Raw genomic sequence first — 17711 nt, forward strand, 5'->3', positions numbered from 1 at the left:
AAATGATGCCTAGAGGTCATTATTACGAATTGGCTATCTCAGATTTTCAATGTCGCAATCACAGTAAAATTTGTGTGCTTTCTCTCAAACTTGGACTTTTATGCTCCAGGCAGATGACGTAAGCCGAGTGCAGCGCCACTAATTTGCATATTGCAATTTTACTCAGCTACTCTTAGTGGACAACATATGCAAATTTTGCACGGTTTGGCTTACTTTTGAAAGAGTTATCGCTATTTTTGTGATTTTTCCTTAATTTATGATAACCAGTGTATATATATATATATATATATATATTTGATAGACAATTGAATGACAATTTTGAATTTTGGCATGTAAAATTACTTAACTTAAAATACTGCAAAAAATTTGATATCTTACAATTCAAAATTTTTCGACTATTATTAAAAATAATAACAAGAAACAATAAATCTTTAGTAAAAGTTATATTGTGAATAGAATTATCTTTGGATTAACGAATTTTATATTTGTCTGCAAAAATGTTTCAATTAGCTTAAAAAATTTTCGAGTTATGGTGAAATACACAAAAAATAAAATTAAAATTATGGGGTCTAAACTTTAAACCACTCTCCTGATTAAACTATGGATATCATATTTCCCAGAATGAGGCTAACCTCTATATTTAGGGGACAAAAATTTGAATCCACCAATAAAAACGATAAGTTTATTCAGAGAAAGTATGTTTCTGTGTCTGATTTCGTAACCTAAAATATCGTCTCCTTTAATTAACTTATATATTTGAGGTCACCCCCTCAAATCTGTAAGATTGTGTCTTAGAACGTGAAAATACGATCGTTAGATTAAAAGTTATTCTGGGTTTTCCGTTTTTTTTAATATTTTGAGCACTATATGATTCTTTATGGATATTTTCATCATAAAACATAATGTAATATCTAATTTAGTAAAGGTAATTTTGAAATAATCATTTCTGAAGATGTTTTTTAGAATTATATTTCATAATATTAATGTAATTTTTTTTAAACAAAAGTTGTTGGTGATTAGTTTAGTTATAAATTGAATAAGTTCTATGTATATGTTTAGTAAATATTTACAATTTATGCTAATAAAGTTACATGTTTTTAAATAAATTCATAAGTTGCACAAGGATAGAAATATTTAATATGATAAATATACACAGTAAATTCCGATAATTGAGTTACTGAGTACTTTCTCTTCTGTATATTAGTTTAGACACTGGTTGCCAGTCAGTTTAGCAAAAATTGACAAGTAATTCCCCATAAGTGGTTAACTATTATGTAAATCCCCTAAAGTACTTAATCATTTAACTACCACACGAAATAAGTCAAGATTATTTTCATTTAATTTATTTAACTAATATTTAAAAAAAAGGCAGTTGTTATAGAGAGGGAAAAACAACTTTATACTTATTTGCTTTTCATTACAAAAAGGCAATAAAAATATAAAATGTTAATGACATCAGTTGTCATCTATCACTATTCAACTCACATTTATTGGCATTCCAAAACAAATAATTTTTTGTATTGAATCAAATCACTTTGTTTATGTCATTATTTGTACGAAAAGTAAGTTTTATTGTTAAAACTACAACTACTCCAATGATTATCACAGTTGAATTCTTTTAACTGACAATTCAAACGGAAATATTATTTCTATACTCGAAAATCCTTTGTTTTATAATACAGTCCCAAGAAGTCAGTCTCAAATAAATATAGATGGTTCTCTTTATTAGTCTACCCAAGAAAAAATATAAAATTTTGTCAATATACCCTTTCTCGCTGCCACTTTAGAAAAGAAGATAATGCATCAATCATTTTTCGAAAAGGATTAAGATTCAGAAATCGATATGCGAAGACAAATGTTATCGTCACTGGCTAAAGAAGAAAAGAACCCCTCCGAATAGAAGAAGATATTATTTAGTGTCTTAAGGACTGCGGGGGTTGGGCATTAATTTTGTTGAGAAATGTCGTCCATGAAAAGATCGTTGGTAAAGTAAGCTTTCTGACGATTTAGAAGATAGATGAGGAGACCGAATTTGCAACACTACCTTGAGATCAGTCAAAGCTTTTGCGCCTTTTCGAGTCAAATAAATATGATTGAGAAAAAATTGCTTTAGGAAATGGAATTTTTTTATATTCATTTTTCATTTTATTTATTTATACTTTTTGTGACTTTTTATTTTTTGGAAATACATTGAACTAAAAAGAAAAAAAATTGTTTAGGGAAACATGAAAAGACGCACTAATAGCTGAAACTTGAGCTAATGTAAACTAAGCATAAATGGTTGTTGTTGTTTCTATTGGCACTTGGATAAGCCAAGCTCACTAGCCATTGGCATTTTGAGAAAGGAAGTCAAGAATGCGCTATTTTTGTTTGACAAGAAAACACCACATTGAAAAAATACGTCTTAATTCAGAACTCCACGGATAGAGGGCAGCACCCACACATTCGAGAAACCACTTCTTCAACTTAGACAAAGATCTTAATGGGAAAGGATTTCTCATTTCTAAAGATCTCTGTACCCAGGGAACTGCTTGGCGTACATATCTGGTACTGCTTGGCGTCCGACCACAGGATTCTCTAACCACAGATGTACTCGGTGGGTCAAGACTGAGTCGAGCAGCGAACCTCGGATCGTTGTCGGATTGGGTTACCACCACCCCTACCTAAATAGTTACACGTTGAACCATAATGTTGGTACTCTGAACCATAATGCGGTGTATATTTTCTGACCATTATTATGTTGTTCGGTAAAAATATATTTAAAGGTGTCACTTGGAAAAAATTGGCAAATTTTATGGCGCTTATTGTAATTAAATTTTAAAGTAAATCATTCAATATTTGGAAGAAATAAATTTTTTTATATTAAAAAGTTGGATCTGTATGGTATTTATAATGATATTATTCATTAAAAAATATTTATTGGATTTAGATGAATCTATATGAGATTATATTTTAGTTTTTAGTTTTACACTAAAAAAACTAATGTTTGCTCTTTAATAATTTGCTCTTCAAAAAATTACTTAACCCTTTAAAGCTGTTGCGACAACGGTGTCCCTTTTATATATTTTTCTGGTGCTTTAATTTCAAGTAAAAATATATTTTGGCATTTTTTAATTATAAAAACTATTTAATAGTTACAAAAAACATTAAAAGATGTGTTAGATTACTGGAATTGTATTTGTACTAAAACATAAAATCCAAGAAAGAGCAGTTGGATAAAAAAAAATTTTTTTCATTCATATTCAAAAATGTATCATTAGCTGATTTCGGAACTTAAAGAAACTTGAAGCATAAATAACTATATCTCTTAGATCTAAATAACTGCAAATAAGTGCAAATTTGAAAAATTCTTGTTTGGAAGTAAGCCGTATTTAGAATATTTTACCTTAAACACAGAAAGCAACGCTGGTGTTTCATAAGCATAACTCATTAAAATGCTAAACATTATATTTTTCACTTATTTTACCTAAATTAATACAAAATAATTGAAATAGTATGAAAAATATATTTAATCATAATTCTGAGTCAAAGGGTGAAGAAAACTTTTGAATAAAGCTATTTGAAGTACCTTAATCTCACAAGTTTAGGAAAAAATAAATTATTTATCGCAATGATATACAGTTTTTTAAGGCGTTAGTAACCTCAGCCTCATTTCACTACTTTAGTAAATGCGAAAATCATTCATTCAGAAAAACTTTCGAAATCTAATACATTTTAATCATTCGCACACTATGAAACTGCTGAAATTCGGTCTTAAATTAATCATGTTTAATTATATTGAAAAATATTTAATTGAAAGTAAATAAAAAAACATTCAAAGTACTGCATAAAGTAAAGAAAAATTATTTATCACGTTGATAATCTGTTCATTACGGCAGTTAATAAAAATAATCTTCCTTAATGGGCAATTAAATAACACATTTGGATAATTTTAATGCTCGACAAAAGGCTCGTGGCGGAAGGGAATGATGATTTGAATAATCATTTAATCGTAATCGTAAATTTAGTCGTAAATGACTCGGGCGTGGAACTTAATTGAAACATTACACATTAACATTAAATTACCTTAGAAAGTAATGATTTTTCAACGAAAAAAAAAACTTTCACGCAATCATTTCATAATGATAGACAATAATTATAACTAGCTCATGCATTTTCAAAAGTATTCATGAAGTTAGTTTTTAATGGAGGCTTAGATTAAATTTGAATCAAATTGAAAATTCTTTATTGTTTTCCTTTTACAGTTAAATATTAAATCGAAAAAGAAATAACTTTTTCACCAAGTTTGAACAATTTTATAACTGGGTATGTAGAGTAACATGTCAGTCAGTAGACTTGATTAATCTGAATTAAATATATGGAACTCAAGGTATAATATTGTTTTTCTTGTAAGAACTGTATACCTGTAAGGGGAGAACAACCCATTTTTTTTTGTTTATTCTGTAACCTCTGTTTAATACCTTCCGACATGCTTGTGTATTACAATTGTTGAATAGTTATTTGTTTTGTATTGTATGTACATATCTGTTTTGTATTGTATGTAAATATATAAAATTTCATCAAAATCGGTCCTGTAGTTCCGGATTAATCGACCAAGTCTGCAAATTCTCTTAACTTCTTACGCCAGTGTATATACGAAGAATGATTTTTTTTTTCAATAACCGTTTGATCAATAATAGGTTAATATAATAGGTTTTAAAATGTAATATATTTTAAAATATAATATGTTTGAAAACACAATTGGTTTCAAAATAATAGGTTTTTTTTCAAACAGTTGAATTCGCATGCCTGGAGTGAAATTTAGTCTAATTCTGAATTTGTTATTGGCGCATACTTTAACTGAGAAGGAACAAAATAAGCTGAATTATAGCTTTCGGAAAATAACTCTAAATGTTGAGAATAGTTAACAAAGAAACATAATTCGTTATTCTGGAATTGGGCCAATTTATTTTGAATTTTGAAGTTCGACGAGAAATACTGGCGCAATTTTTCATGAATTTTGTCACTTTTTTCACTGGCATTTTACTTAAATAATTTCGTGAAAATAATAAAACTATCAAAGAAATTATGGTTTATTGTTTTGATATAAATATAACGACAAGTTTCAAAAAAATAACTGATTTAAAAAAAATTAAAAATTTCAAAATCTCTGGAACTATTCCAGGGAACCCCAGAGTTCTGCGGAGCACCAGGGAACACTTGATCCGTGGTGTTAAGTATTATGATAAAAGTGCGAAATTTTACCACATTTAACAAATTTTATCACATATCATAAAACCATATTTTTCTGTCAATTTTATCAAATTCATTATCAAAGCACTAAAAATTGCCGACCTTTGTGTTCCCCTATAACAAAAAAATGGTAAATTTTACTATATTCTGGTGGATTTGCCAACATTTTTTTTCTCAATGTGTAATTGAAGAGTTTAATGATAGAAAATTCCGAAAAGCCTCTTTGTTTAAAAGCTTTTTCTTTGAAAAGCTTTGAGATTGTTTATGTAAAGGTCTTATTTTTAGTCTATTTTAAACCACGAAACATTAACTTATTTGTTTAAGTCTCTAGATTTCGCATATTTTAGGGGATGAAGGTATTAAATGAAAGACTGAGCTATTCCCGACGCGAGAAATATTTTAAAAACATTTGACAAAAAGAAGTCGACAGAAAACTTTATAAAGACTCCGTTTTAGATAGCATGCGAACTTTAAGAAAAGCAGTTTAATTGAGTGCTAGGAAATATGTTTTATTTTCTTTATATCTGACTTTGGATATCTTTCAAAAATATCTTTTAAGTCATTTAAACTTTAAAGTTAACCGTATCGAATGCGCCGAAAAATAAATTTAAATATTTTAATTCTTCAACTCTTTCTCCAATTTTAAAATTTTTATTGGTTTAAAACAATATATTAAATAATTTTTTTCACCGTCTAAGTGTTATCTGCGGCTTAGATGGTGAAAATAATCTACGGCTAAGTGTTATTAAGGTTTTTAATTTTAAATATTTTCAAGAGATTTTCGAAATCTGAATAGTGAAATATTATCTATTGCCAAAACTCTTAGTGCATTGAATTTTAATAATAATTTAAAATCTATCAGTCAGCTATTAAATCACATAATCCACCGTAAATATGAGTTCGGGAAATTTCAACATAGCAGGCAGCAATAATATTTTTAATTTTATAACTGTTGTTGAACAACTGACCCAAATTTTATGTTTATGTTCAACTCTGCAGCCTTGTAATTTTGAACCCAATCCAGAAGACAAAGGAGATCCTGGATCAAGTATTGAGAGTAATTGGCCTTCAAGGAGGACTTTTAGGTGGAACTAAACCGCATTTTCGTTCAATGCACAGGAAAACCACGAATGCTTCCCATGATTAGCCTGAAGGAAAGAGGGACTCCAATCTATGATCCGTCTACCACTGAAGATATTTCACGTTAGCACTATGCTCGGTGATAGCTGGGTACGGAATTCGTATCAACTAGCCATTACTGGGATTCGAACCCGGTTATTCTCATTGAAAAGCGAATATCCTTTCCCTTAACCCACACGGCTAACAGCAAAAGTATTAAAACTATTTCCATCTTCCGCCGTCAGATAAGTTAAAACAAAAATTCATTCGAATGCTTCTTTCTTCTTCTTCTTGGGCACTACAGCCTATGACAGGCCAAGGTTGTCCCAATGCTACTTTACATGCTGTATTACTTTCTCCATAGGAAATTCATAATTACCATAGCAAATTTATAAATTAATAACTTTCAATATTTTTTCTACCAGATCATAAATTTCAATATTTCTTGGTAGAAAAAAATGTCTGATGCATGCACCTCAAACATGCAAGATAAGTACATGTACCTAACTGATCGACAAGAAATAGAAGAAAACACTGCTTTACCTTTAAAAGAAAATTGAAACTTTTGAATCAGCAATGTATTTATTCTAAAAGAAAAAAAACTTTCAAAACATGTGAAGCTTTAATCCCTGGGCGAAAGAAAAGTTAAGTGAAACTGTAAACTTAAAAACAGAAAAGTAGAGGCAAATAGCGTGCTGGCATGGACAGAACGCTTAAGTAGGGAATAAATAAACGAGAAAGGGAAAAAAAAATAGGGAAAAGTATTTGGAACTCAAGTAGTAATATATGAGAGTATTTGCTAGAGTTTTTTTTCCTTATCAGCGAATGTCAAATTGAAAATCTCCTGAATTACTATTCCTGGAAGATCGATTAAAATTTCCATAGCAAAGTTTTGAATTTGATATTGGTTTTATAAGTAAAATGGAGAGTAACAGATTGCCTGTTTTCGTTATTCTTGTTTAGATATCCCTTGTTGTTTTACTTAGATGCATAAAACACAAAAATGTGAAAATCTTAACTATGAATTTAACTTTGAAGAAAGATCAAAACTTTTATCTTTGTGAATAGGAGTTCAAATTAAAAATAAATTAATAAATAATAAAGAATAAATTGTATAGTTGAATCGAAAAAGGAAATTCTTTTGGAAAAAAAAAATATATATTCGAAATGAGCTTCGTTGATAATGATTTTAGTTTGTTGGTAAAACAAGACTCCTTATTTTGCAAATTATTTAAAAAATATTAAACTGAAATATGAAATTTAAATATTTTTAAAATAAAGAGTAGTGAAGTAAACACAATGAATGGATGACTTTTGATAAAGGAAGATTGTTAGAGATGCAAGGGACGCAATAACAAAAGTGATATGAAAAATTAATGTGAAAAATTGCTTGCGGAAAATAGGAATGATTGTTAATACAATATTCTAATTTCCCTCAAGTATTTTTTTTGTTAAATTTTAAAGTAAATAATTATTAAAATTAATTTCTGACAACATTTTCCATCTATATCTATCTATTTTCTTCTTTTCTTTCCTTCTTTCTTTTTTTATTGTTTTACTTTCGACATCAACTCAAAAGTATAATGATAATAAAAATAAATATTTCTCTTATAAGAAAATAAATACAAACAAATTTTCCAACAATGGATAAAAATCATTATTTAAAGCCCCCCCCCCCAAAAAAAAGAAGGATTAAAGGACTTACAATTGTGGAATTGAAATAATTTTGAAAAAATTGGAATTTCGAAACAAAAAAAAAAAACTGGTGTAATATTCGTAAAAACTAGTAAACTCGTAAAAAACTCGTAATTCTTCGACTAATGAACTTAAATTTCACGAGCTAAAAAGGTAATATATTAAAAATTACCTTTCTGCGTGTGAAATTTAAATTCATCAGTTACATTCCGGTATATCGAGCTGCCTATTATATTTTACAACATATATTATATAACATATAACATATATTTTACAACATATATTATTTACAACATATATTATATAACATATAACATATATTTTACAACATATATTATACATATATTTTACAACAAGTTTAGCATTTAATAATTGTAGAATTAATACTCAAATGATATCTTTTATTTCATCTTACTCATAGTACTTATTTCAATACAAGTTCATAATTTCAAGTTAGTGTACTTATAGTTTTGCTTATAGTTGTTAGTTGGCTTATATTTAGTTGGCTATAGTTGGGTCATAGATAGCTTATAGTAAAAAATAAAATATAACGTTGAGTGAAGCGCCCAAAACAATAGTGGGGGTGCCACTGTATATAATGTTTCTTTAAATAAATTTTTGGATTGAGAAATTAATACAGAAAAGAATGATAAGAAGTTCTACAAACAACAGCTAATTGTGAATACAACATCGCAGAATCGTATTGTGCATGCTTTTGGCTAGCATTAAAAAAATTTGGTACATTAAAGTTAATGACCGTAACGTTAAATTGCAAAATGGCATATCTTCTTAAACAAAAATGGAATAGAAAATGTTATTAAATCAAAATTCTTAACAACAAATCTATTTGTATATTAAATTCTTCTCAATTAGCGATTGGCATTTGTAGCTCTTTTTTCTTGAAAGCCCAATACCAAAAATTCCTAAAACATTGCCAATTATGAAAGAAGAAAAACTTACACTAAGATGACTTGTAGCTGTAGAACTCTATTATTTATTTCGTTTTTTTCTCCTCCATTTCTCCTAAGCTTGGACATCTAGTTATAAGAAGTTCCTCAATAAAATTGGAAGCTTTTCCTGTATCATCTTATCAAGAAGAAAAAATATGAAGATGGACAACATGATCTCATCGACCTTTGTCAGAATAACTAGATGAGATGAGAAAGGACGTCGTTATCGAAGAATTATCGATAAATCGTTTTTATTTATCGTTTTATTTTTTTTATTTTTACGTATTTTACTTACATGTGTATCGTAATGTGAGATTTCTGTGCTTTATTATTCACTGAAAAAAAAAGTATTGCATAAACTATAAACCGTGTTTCCGTGATTCTTGCTCTATGGGAGCACTAAAAAGCTCGTTAATTTTTACCACAGCTCTTTGGTAAATTTTGGTAGATTTTGGAAAAGTTAACAATGAAATATTTCTTATAATGTATGGTAAAATTCTGTTATTTTATCATTATTAATTTTTATTTATTATTACATTCGGTTAAATTTACTATTCAGTTTTGTATTTGGGCACAGAAATGCTTTGGGCCACCATAACATGTAATTATGAACTGTTTGAAATTGAACAACAACATGTATTAATATGCTATATGAACCTATAATATGTCATGTGAACAGTTTGAAATTGAACAGCAACGCGTATTAACATGTTATATGAACCTATAACATGTCATATGAACTGTTTGAAATTGAACAACAACATGTATTGATATGTTGTATGAACCTATAACATGTCATATGAACTGTTTGAAATTGAACAACAACATGTATTGATATGTTATATGAACCTATAACATGTCATATGAACTGTTTGAAATTGAATAACAACATGTATTAACATGTAATATGAACCTATAACGTGTCATATGAACTGTTTGAAATTGAACAGCAACGCGTATTAACATGTGTTATGAATCTATAACATGTCATATGAACTGTTTGAAATTGAACTACAACATGTATTAACATGTTATATGAACCTATAACATGTCATATGAACTGTTTGAAATTGAACAACAACATGTATTGATATGTTATATGAACCCATAACATGTCATATGAACTGTTTGAAATTGAATAACAACATGTATTAACATGTAATATGAACCTATAACGTGCCATATGAACAGTTTGAAATTGAACAGCAGCGTGTATTAACATGTGTTATGAATCCATAACGTGTCATATGAACTGTTTGAAATTGAACAACAAAAAATTTACATATATAAAATTAATCATTTATATGATACATATAACTTATATGATATATAAACAAATTTGAGATTGTAACCGTTTTATTTTTAGATTTGCTGAAGCTAGCTGAAGTTTTCTTTTTAGCATTGCTTTAGAGACGTGAGCTAACTAAAAGCTTTTTAACATTAATTTGCTCTACAGGAATATTTTTCAGAAAAGCAATATGTAAACATTTAAAAATGACATATTTATGTTTGCTTGAAGTAAGGCAGATACACTTTAGCAATTAATATCAAAATAAAAAGTAAAATGTGTGTCTAAAAATTTCCTTTTATCAAATTTAAACTAAAAGTATTTATATAAATAAAAAAATTTTTTTATCAAAATATTTTTTTAAAAAAACCGTTAGGTTTATATATACGTCTTTAACTACATTAGTGTAAATCTGTCAATTCTGCATTAAAATAATTTACTTAAAATCATAAGACATGAAATACTTTTCTTTCGTCTTATTACTTACTTAATTTATTGGTACTTAGCATATATAGTATGACTAATATATAATAAAAAAATGATTACACATTAAATAGAACAAATTTATCCAATCAGATGTATTTCCTTCATTAGATTTGTTCAATAGATTTATTCATTAGATTTATTTTTTTAAATTTATAAAGCAACTCATTTCTTCTTTCTTTTTCTTTTTAAAATACAATTTTTTGAAAGTGAGATTCTGAAGAACCCCCTACGTAATAGAGGCCTCCGAATATTGCCTGGTTATGCCCATAAGCAAAGGTTGTACTGCCCAATCCAGAGGGAGAGCACTATTTGGGTAACACAGAGAGGAAAACGACGAAAACCTCACATGGTTTGCCTGACTGTAAGGGGACTCTAACCCATGATCCATCCACCGCTGAAGACATTTTTCGTCAGCACTGTGGTCGGTGCAAGCCGGATGAGGAGTTCATATCGACCAGGAAACAATGGGATTCAAATCCCGGGACATTTCATTGGGAGGGGACAGCTCTATACCCTGGGCCACTACAACTCAAACGTAGGCTAATTTTATTTCATTTTTATAACCGTTGTTGAACAGCCGACCCAATTTTATGGGTTTGCGACTACAAATGTTCAACTCCATAGTCTTAGTTCAACTCCATAGTCATAATTTTGAACCCAATCCAGAAGACAAGGGAACTTCTGGATCGAGTATTGGGAACAATTTGCCTTTGTGGAGGACATTTTGATGGAGCTACTTTATCTTATTTTATTTTATTTTATAACCGTCGTTGAACAACTGACCCAATTGTAACACGCCTATTAGCAAACTGCTGGTGTTAATTTGAAGTACGCCTACGATGTTTACTGCAGTAAGCCTAACAAATGAAGCTACCAGTTAGCAAGGTGCCTGATTTACCAATTAGCATATACGACATCATATTAAAAGGCTAGTATGAAAAGCACCATTTTTAGATCCATTTTTCGTAACATCACTACCATGTTATTAGTTTGAGTGATAGAATAGGGCGAAAATTAAATTACCATGCAATTTTTTCCTTGTATTTTTTTATAACATTTAGACATCGTAAGGAACCACAGACATAATTCCTTATTTTTAATTATCTCTAAACTATAGACTTTTTTTTGTCAAAGATTGCTTTACCAACAACAGTGAAAACATTTTCCAACTTACACAAATAGTATCAAATTTTAAAACATATTAAATAAAATGTGATATATATTTCCCATTTCAAATACAATTCCGATAATACATCTGAAATGTAAAAAAAAAAAAGTATAAGCACGCCATCCAGATTTTGTCGTTCGTGACAGGTTAAAAGCCACTACGCCTACGCCATCCTGCTTTATATTTTGATTAAAATAGAATCTCCAACTGTCGTATTCTCAGATTCCATTTGACGTGATATTGCACTTACCAGATGTTTTTGACTGGTACTTGTAATGGAGGGTCAGAAGAGGTTAGGAGCAATTCACCTCCTCGATCGATGGAACATAAACTTTATCCAATGAAGAAAAAAAAATGGAAAGTGACTCTATCGTGAACCTAGGGGTTTTAACTGTCGCACTTTGTAAAGTGAGCCATGGTCTGTTAAAATTTATAGTTTAGTGTAATTAAACCTAAACCGCACTGTAAAAAATATATCTTCAAAACTCATAATACTTTTTTAATTTTTGACGAAACCGTTTCCTGGTATATGGGTGATTCTCACGAAATATGACAATTCACTGTCCCTTGCTCCAAGATCTAATACTATAATACTAAAAGATCTTTTTTTTAAAAAAAATTAATAAATAGCATTGCTGCTAGCATTTTAAAATTACTTTGCACAGGCATAGACTGTTTTGTATAGTTAAGAAATTTAATTGAACTTCAAAATTTCATGTTTCTAACATGTCCCAAACAATGTTTCCAATACTAACTAGCTTCAAAACTTCCCATAAATTTTTCGATATGTATTTTTTTTTATCTCAACTGATGTAAGCATTTCTAGAATATACGCTGAAGGTATTATTTACAAAAACTTCGTTTAAAATAATTTATTCCGTCAATAATTTGTTTGTCCCAAGAAAATGTGTCATTTTTTGACTACTTTCATTTAGGGGTTTATAACCAAAATAGATAGAGCCAGCAATCAATATCTTATGTTAATAGATTGATTAGATACCCTCCTATATAAACATGTCCTGTTGCATAAAAAAGGAACCAATTTCCTGGTTCAAAATCTATTTCAAAAAACTTTTCAAGGTGAGTAGGTTTTGGTGTTTTCATTTTCCTGGCTTCTAGAAATCTTTAATAACATAAACTACATAGATTTATCTGAGTTATTTTAAGAAATCCTGTTGTTTTCTTCAGAATATAAACGTTTCAGGCAAAAATATTAAATTAAAGTAAAGTTATATGCTATAAAATGGCAAATTTGTCATTATCTTGGCTGTCATTTTCCTGGCTTATGAATGACAGTGCATTGAAGTGTTACCAGAATTTTTTTTAACTGCTAATGCTGTAAGGAGGGAAAGCAAATATTAACCTAATACCAAGTTTCTGTATGATTGTAATATGCTTGGATGTAATCAAAGTTATTTATTTATTTAATGATTGATTATTATACACAATTTTATTCTGTTCAAGCAGCAATTTATCAGCAACAAAAATGTTTTTGATTCTTTCTGCAGTGGATAAAAATAATTAATTTAAGCAATTTATGGTCCATCTAACATAAAGGCTTCAAGTTGAGTTACTTACTGTAAACTTAAAATGACTGTTTTTTAAACTTCTAAGCTAATATGTTATATTCCTGGCATTATCAAGATTTGGTGAATTTCTTTTTAATTTTTTCTTTCGCGCAAATCTCAATAAACTACGCTGCTGTCTGTAAGATATTAATAAGTGTAACTAAAGATGCATACAAAAAAAAAATTTTAGATTATTTTGAAAACTTTAAATTTGAAGAAATTTTTCGGTCCGAATTGTCATGTTCATTGTCATGTCATGTCAGAATCATTCATATGCTCCGAGCGAAAACTTCGTCAAAGTGACAAAATAACTATAGTCACCTCTGCATGGAGACGTTCGTCCAAATGAGTAAAAAAGAAACATTTCTTTGCTTTATCCCCCCCCCTCCCGAAAAAAACTTGAAAGTGCCTAATGTACCTACATTTTATAATAATCAACTCAACAAGCGCAACTCAACAAGGGCAGATAGAACATGGAAATGAATTACACAATGCCGGAAGCGGGATACGAACACCGAATTTTCCTGGTAAACCCAAAATATTAGGTCGGTTGTTTAACGACTGTTGTATAATATAAAATAAAATATGAACTCATATAAGGTGAGTTATGATCATGCGATAATAATCGCGGTATTTAGACTTGCTTTGTGTACCATGCAGCTCGCTCGGCTTAATTTGTCACTTTACGTTCGATCGTTTAGGCTAACCATGGACTAGGCTAACTTCTTTCTACAATCATTAACAATCTCCCACAATGCACAAAGATGATGTTTCGAATTAAGGAAACATTCTCGTCATATATTTAAGAGGTAGTATTTCGTCACAAATCAGGTCATTGCTGAAAAAATGATTTTTCTATATATTTTAGAACCGTCGTTGAACACCCGGATCCGTTTCCAGTTTACGGCTACCAATGTTCAACTCCGGAGCTTTGTAATTTTGAAATTAATCAGGAATACAAGGGAACTCCTAAATCAAGTATTACTTTCGCGGAGGACTTTTCGATGGAACTAACTCGCGTTTGCGTTACATTTAAAGGAAAACTACCGAAACATTCCATGTTTAGCCTGACGATAAATGACTCTAACCCATGATCCGTTTACTACTGAGTATATTTAACGTCAGCACTGTGGCCGGTGCGAGCATGGTGCTGAAATCGCATCGATGAGCCATCGCTGGGATTCGAACCTGGGTCACCTCATTGGGAGGCGAGTGTTCTAACCGCTGAGCCCCCACGATTTTGACGAATTGATTTTCAAAATCAAAGAAATATTGCTAAGGGATTGCTGAAAGAAAAATTATATTTTAATTTCTCAAATCGTGTAAGTAAATGAATGATGTTTATCAAATTAAAATTCTAAAAATCTATTAAATGATACATTTGGACACAATAGTTATCCACAACTGCTAATTCTGCTTATATAGACACTAAAACGAATCTGAATTAATGTATTTTAAACCAACCTAAAGTAAGGAAAAAAGACACTAAAAATTTATAATTTGATATGTATTTTAGATTACAGTTAAATGTATTAGACACTAAGCCTTTATGTTTCAGTGTATTAAGACACTAAAACTTCATAGTTCACTATACTTGTGTTCTAGAATTTTACCGAATTAATATTATTCAGGGAATTACATCCGAAATTTTTATTCTTGGTGTATAGAAGTGGTAACAGCTTGGTGTTCAGAGTAAAATTAAATGAAGTCCTAAATGAATTTCTTCGATAGGTTTATTCCTTAGCTAAGTTTATTTCTTATTCAAGGAATTCTTACTGAAATCACATTTCGTATTTACATGCTTTGAAAACGTATAGAAATTTCTTATCTAAACATCGATTTAATTCTGAAATCAAAGTTAAGATCATTAAGTAGCAATGAGAAACGACTATCACGGTTTTCCAATAGTTAAAACTCAATAATTAAAAGTATCGGATGCACACCTAAACTCTCGTGTTAAACATTCTTTAAATTTAGCTGGAGAGTCTCACGATATCAAATAAGACTTCTACAACTTCCTCCGATTTAATTAGAATGTTTTGTCGATTAAACTCCTTCCTGAAAACTCCTTTACAAGTTGAGACAACTTTAACCTATTTTCTGGATTTGTCTGAATTTTGAAGTTGAAAGGAGGCTACAGCTGTTATTAAAAAGGAACTCTTTCTTTTTGTTTTGTTGTCTGAATGCAACTACTCCTGAAATACTTTTGGATTGATTCAATAGGGGAGGTTGTAATTTGATGTCTTAAGTAATCAGCAATACTATAGGTAATTTTTTTAAAGTCAAAAATTTTCTAAACAGCAGTTTGTTGGATTTATTTTTCTGAAATGCTGGTGGTAATTTTAGGTGCTGGGGTTGATTTTAGAAAAAAAAATAGTGAAATAAATATTAACAAAAAATGTCTTCATTTATGAATATGTTTTAAATTTCTATAATTTTATCCAAATTTTCAGTTTTTGTAACCTAATTTAGTTATTTCGAAATAAATAACAACATAAACAACATCACCAACCTATTTTTTGGATCTGTCTGAATTTGGAAGATGAAAAGTGACTACAACTATCATTGAGAAGGAATTTTTTTTTATTACATTTGTTATCTAAATCCATCTGATCCCACAGTGGACTGATCTTAAAGACACAGTTCCCAGTAGAACACTGAAGTCAATCATCAATGGCTGTGGTCAGTAAGCTGGAGGGTGATCACTTTGATCAACCTGCATAGGGACCGAGAGTGAGCGGTATCGGTCCTCGTTAAATTGTTCTATCGTAAATTGCTCGATTTAGAGCGCAGGTCATTTGGCTGCCAAATCAGGGGAGCTACCCCCTCAGCAGAGTATCAAAACTGAGATGGCATGCATTCGAATTATCCTCAGGGATGTTTCCCAGACCGTCACCAATAGCCCCTTTTGCAGCTTAGGAACCTATCTAAATCCATCTTCTCCCTAAAACCCGTTTAGATTGATTCTGTTAGTCAGTGTGGACAATATTTCTTGAAGATGGCGTTCTGCATAGTGTTGTATTAATTGCATAAATAAGATTCGAATCAGTCTTTGTTAGGTTAACATAATATTTTTTTAATAAATAAATTTTATATTATAGCATGTGTTTGTCATATTTGATGTATCTCTTTCAGATGAAGATTTACTCATCTAATATTGATTTAAAAAAAATACGTATTGATGTAAGAAACGAATGATAATACTCCGAGAAAATATTTTACAATGAAGTTGTAATTTAGTGTCAAAAGTAATCAGCACTAATTCTGAAGTTGATTGGTTATTAATTGATTTGGTTTTTCCCCGTAATACAATCAGTTTCATTGACGGTATTGATTTTAGAAAGAAACAATTGGGAAGCAATGAATTAATACAGTTTATGCCGTAAATTTCGATTAACAATTGGGATTAACAACGAATTAATACAGTTTATGCCGTAAATTTCGATCACTTCATCTTCAATTTTTGTCCTATGATTTAGTAATTACAATTTATTTTTATTACGAAATAAATTAAAAAAACTAACAATATTAATAATAAATCTAAAAACACTAACCTATTTTCCGGATTTTTCTAATTTTTGAGGATAAACAGAAGTCACTACCATTTTTAAAAAAGTTACTTATCTATTAATTTCATCGTCTAAATCCAACTCCTCTTGATATCCTTTTTAATTTATTCTAATGGCGAGGTTATAATATTATGTTTAAAGTTATGACAGTTTTCTAAAGTTAGACAGTTTTTTTAAATGTTGTAATCCAGAAAATATGTTCTTAATAGATAGACTGTCAAAAGTTTTGCTTACTTTGCTATATGTCGAATCGAAAATATTTTGATAAAAAGATTATCTCAAGATTATCTAATGACAAAAAAAAAACATTTTCCTAATTTATTATTTTTATTTTTATGATTTACTATTATCAAAAAAATTAAACTCAAAGGTATTGAAATGTTTACAGAAATTTTTAACTATGTAACTTTAAATGACCCAATCTAAAATTTGATAGATATCAATCGAATAGCTCCAGATGTATAAATTTTGCACATTTTTAAAAATTTCTAATTCTCAAAAACTGCTCGACATATTTCATTCAAGTTGTAGATTTTGTTCTAAAAGGTGAAATACATAAATACTAAAGTTATTCGCCAGAAGTTTTGTTTTTTACTGCTGTGTGCAGTGCTTTTTTAATGCAGCATGAAGTAAAGC

The sequence above is a fragment of the Parasteatoda tepidariorum genome, chromosome 6 (genome assembly GCF_043381705.1).
Source record: "Parasteatoda tepidariorum isolate YZ-2023 chromosome 6, CAS_Ptep_4.0, whole genome shotgun sequence".
Taxonomy (NCBI): Eukaryota; Metazoa; Arthropoda; class Arachnida; order Araneae; family Theridiidae; genus Parasteatoda; species Parasteatoda tepidariorum.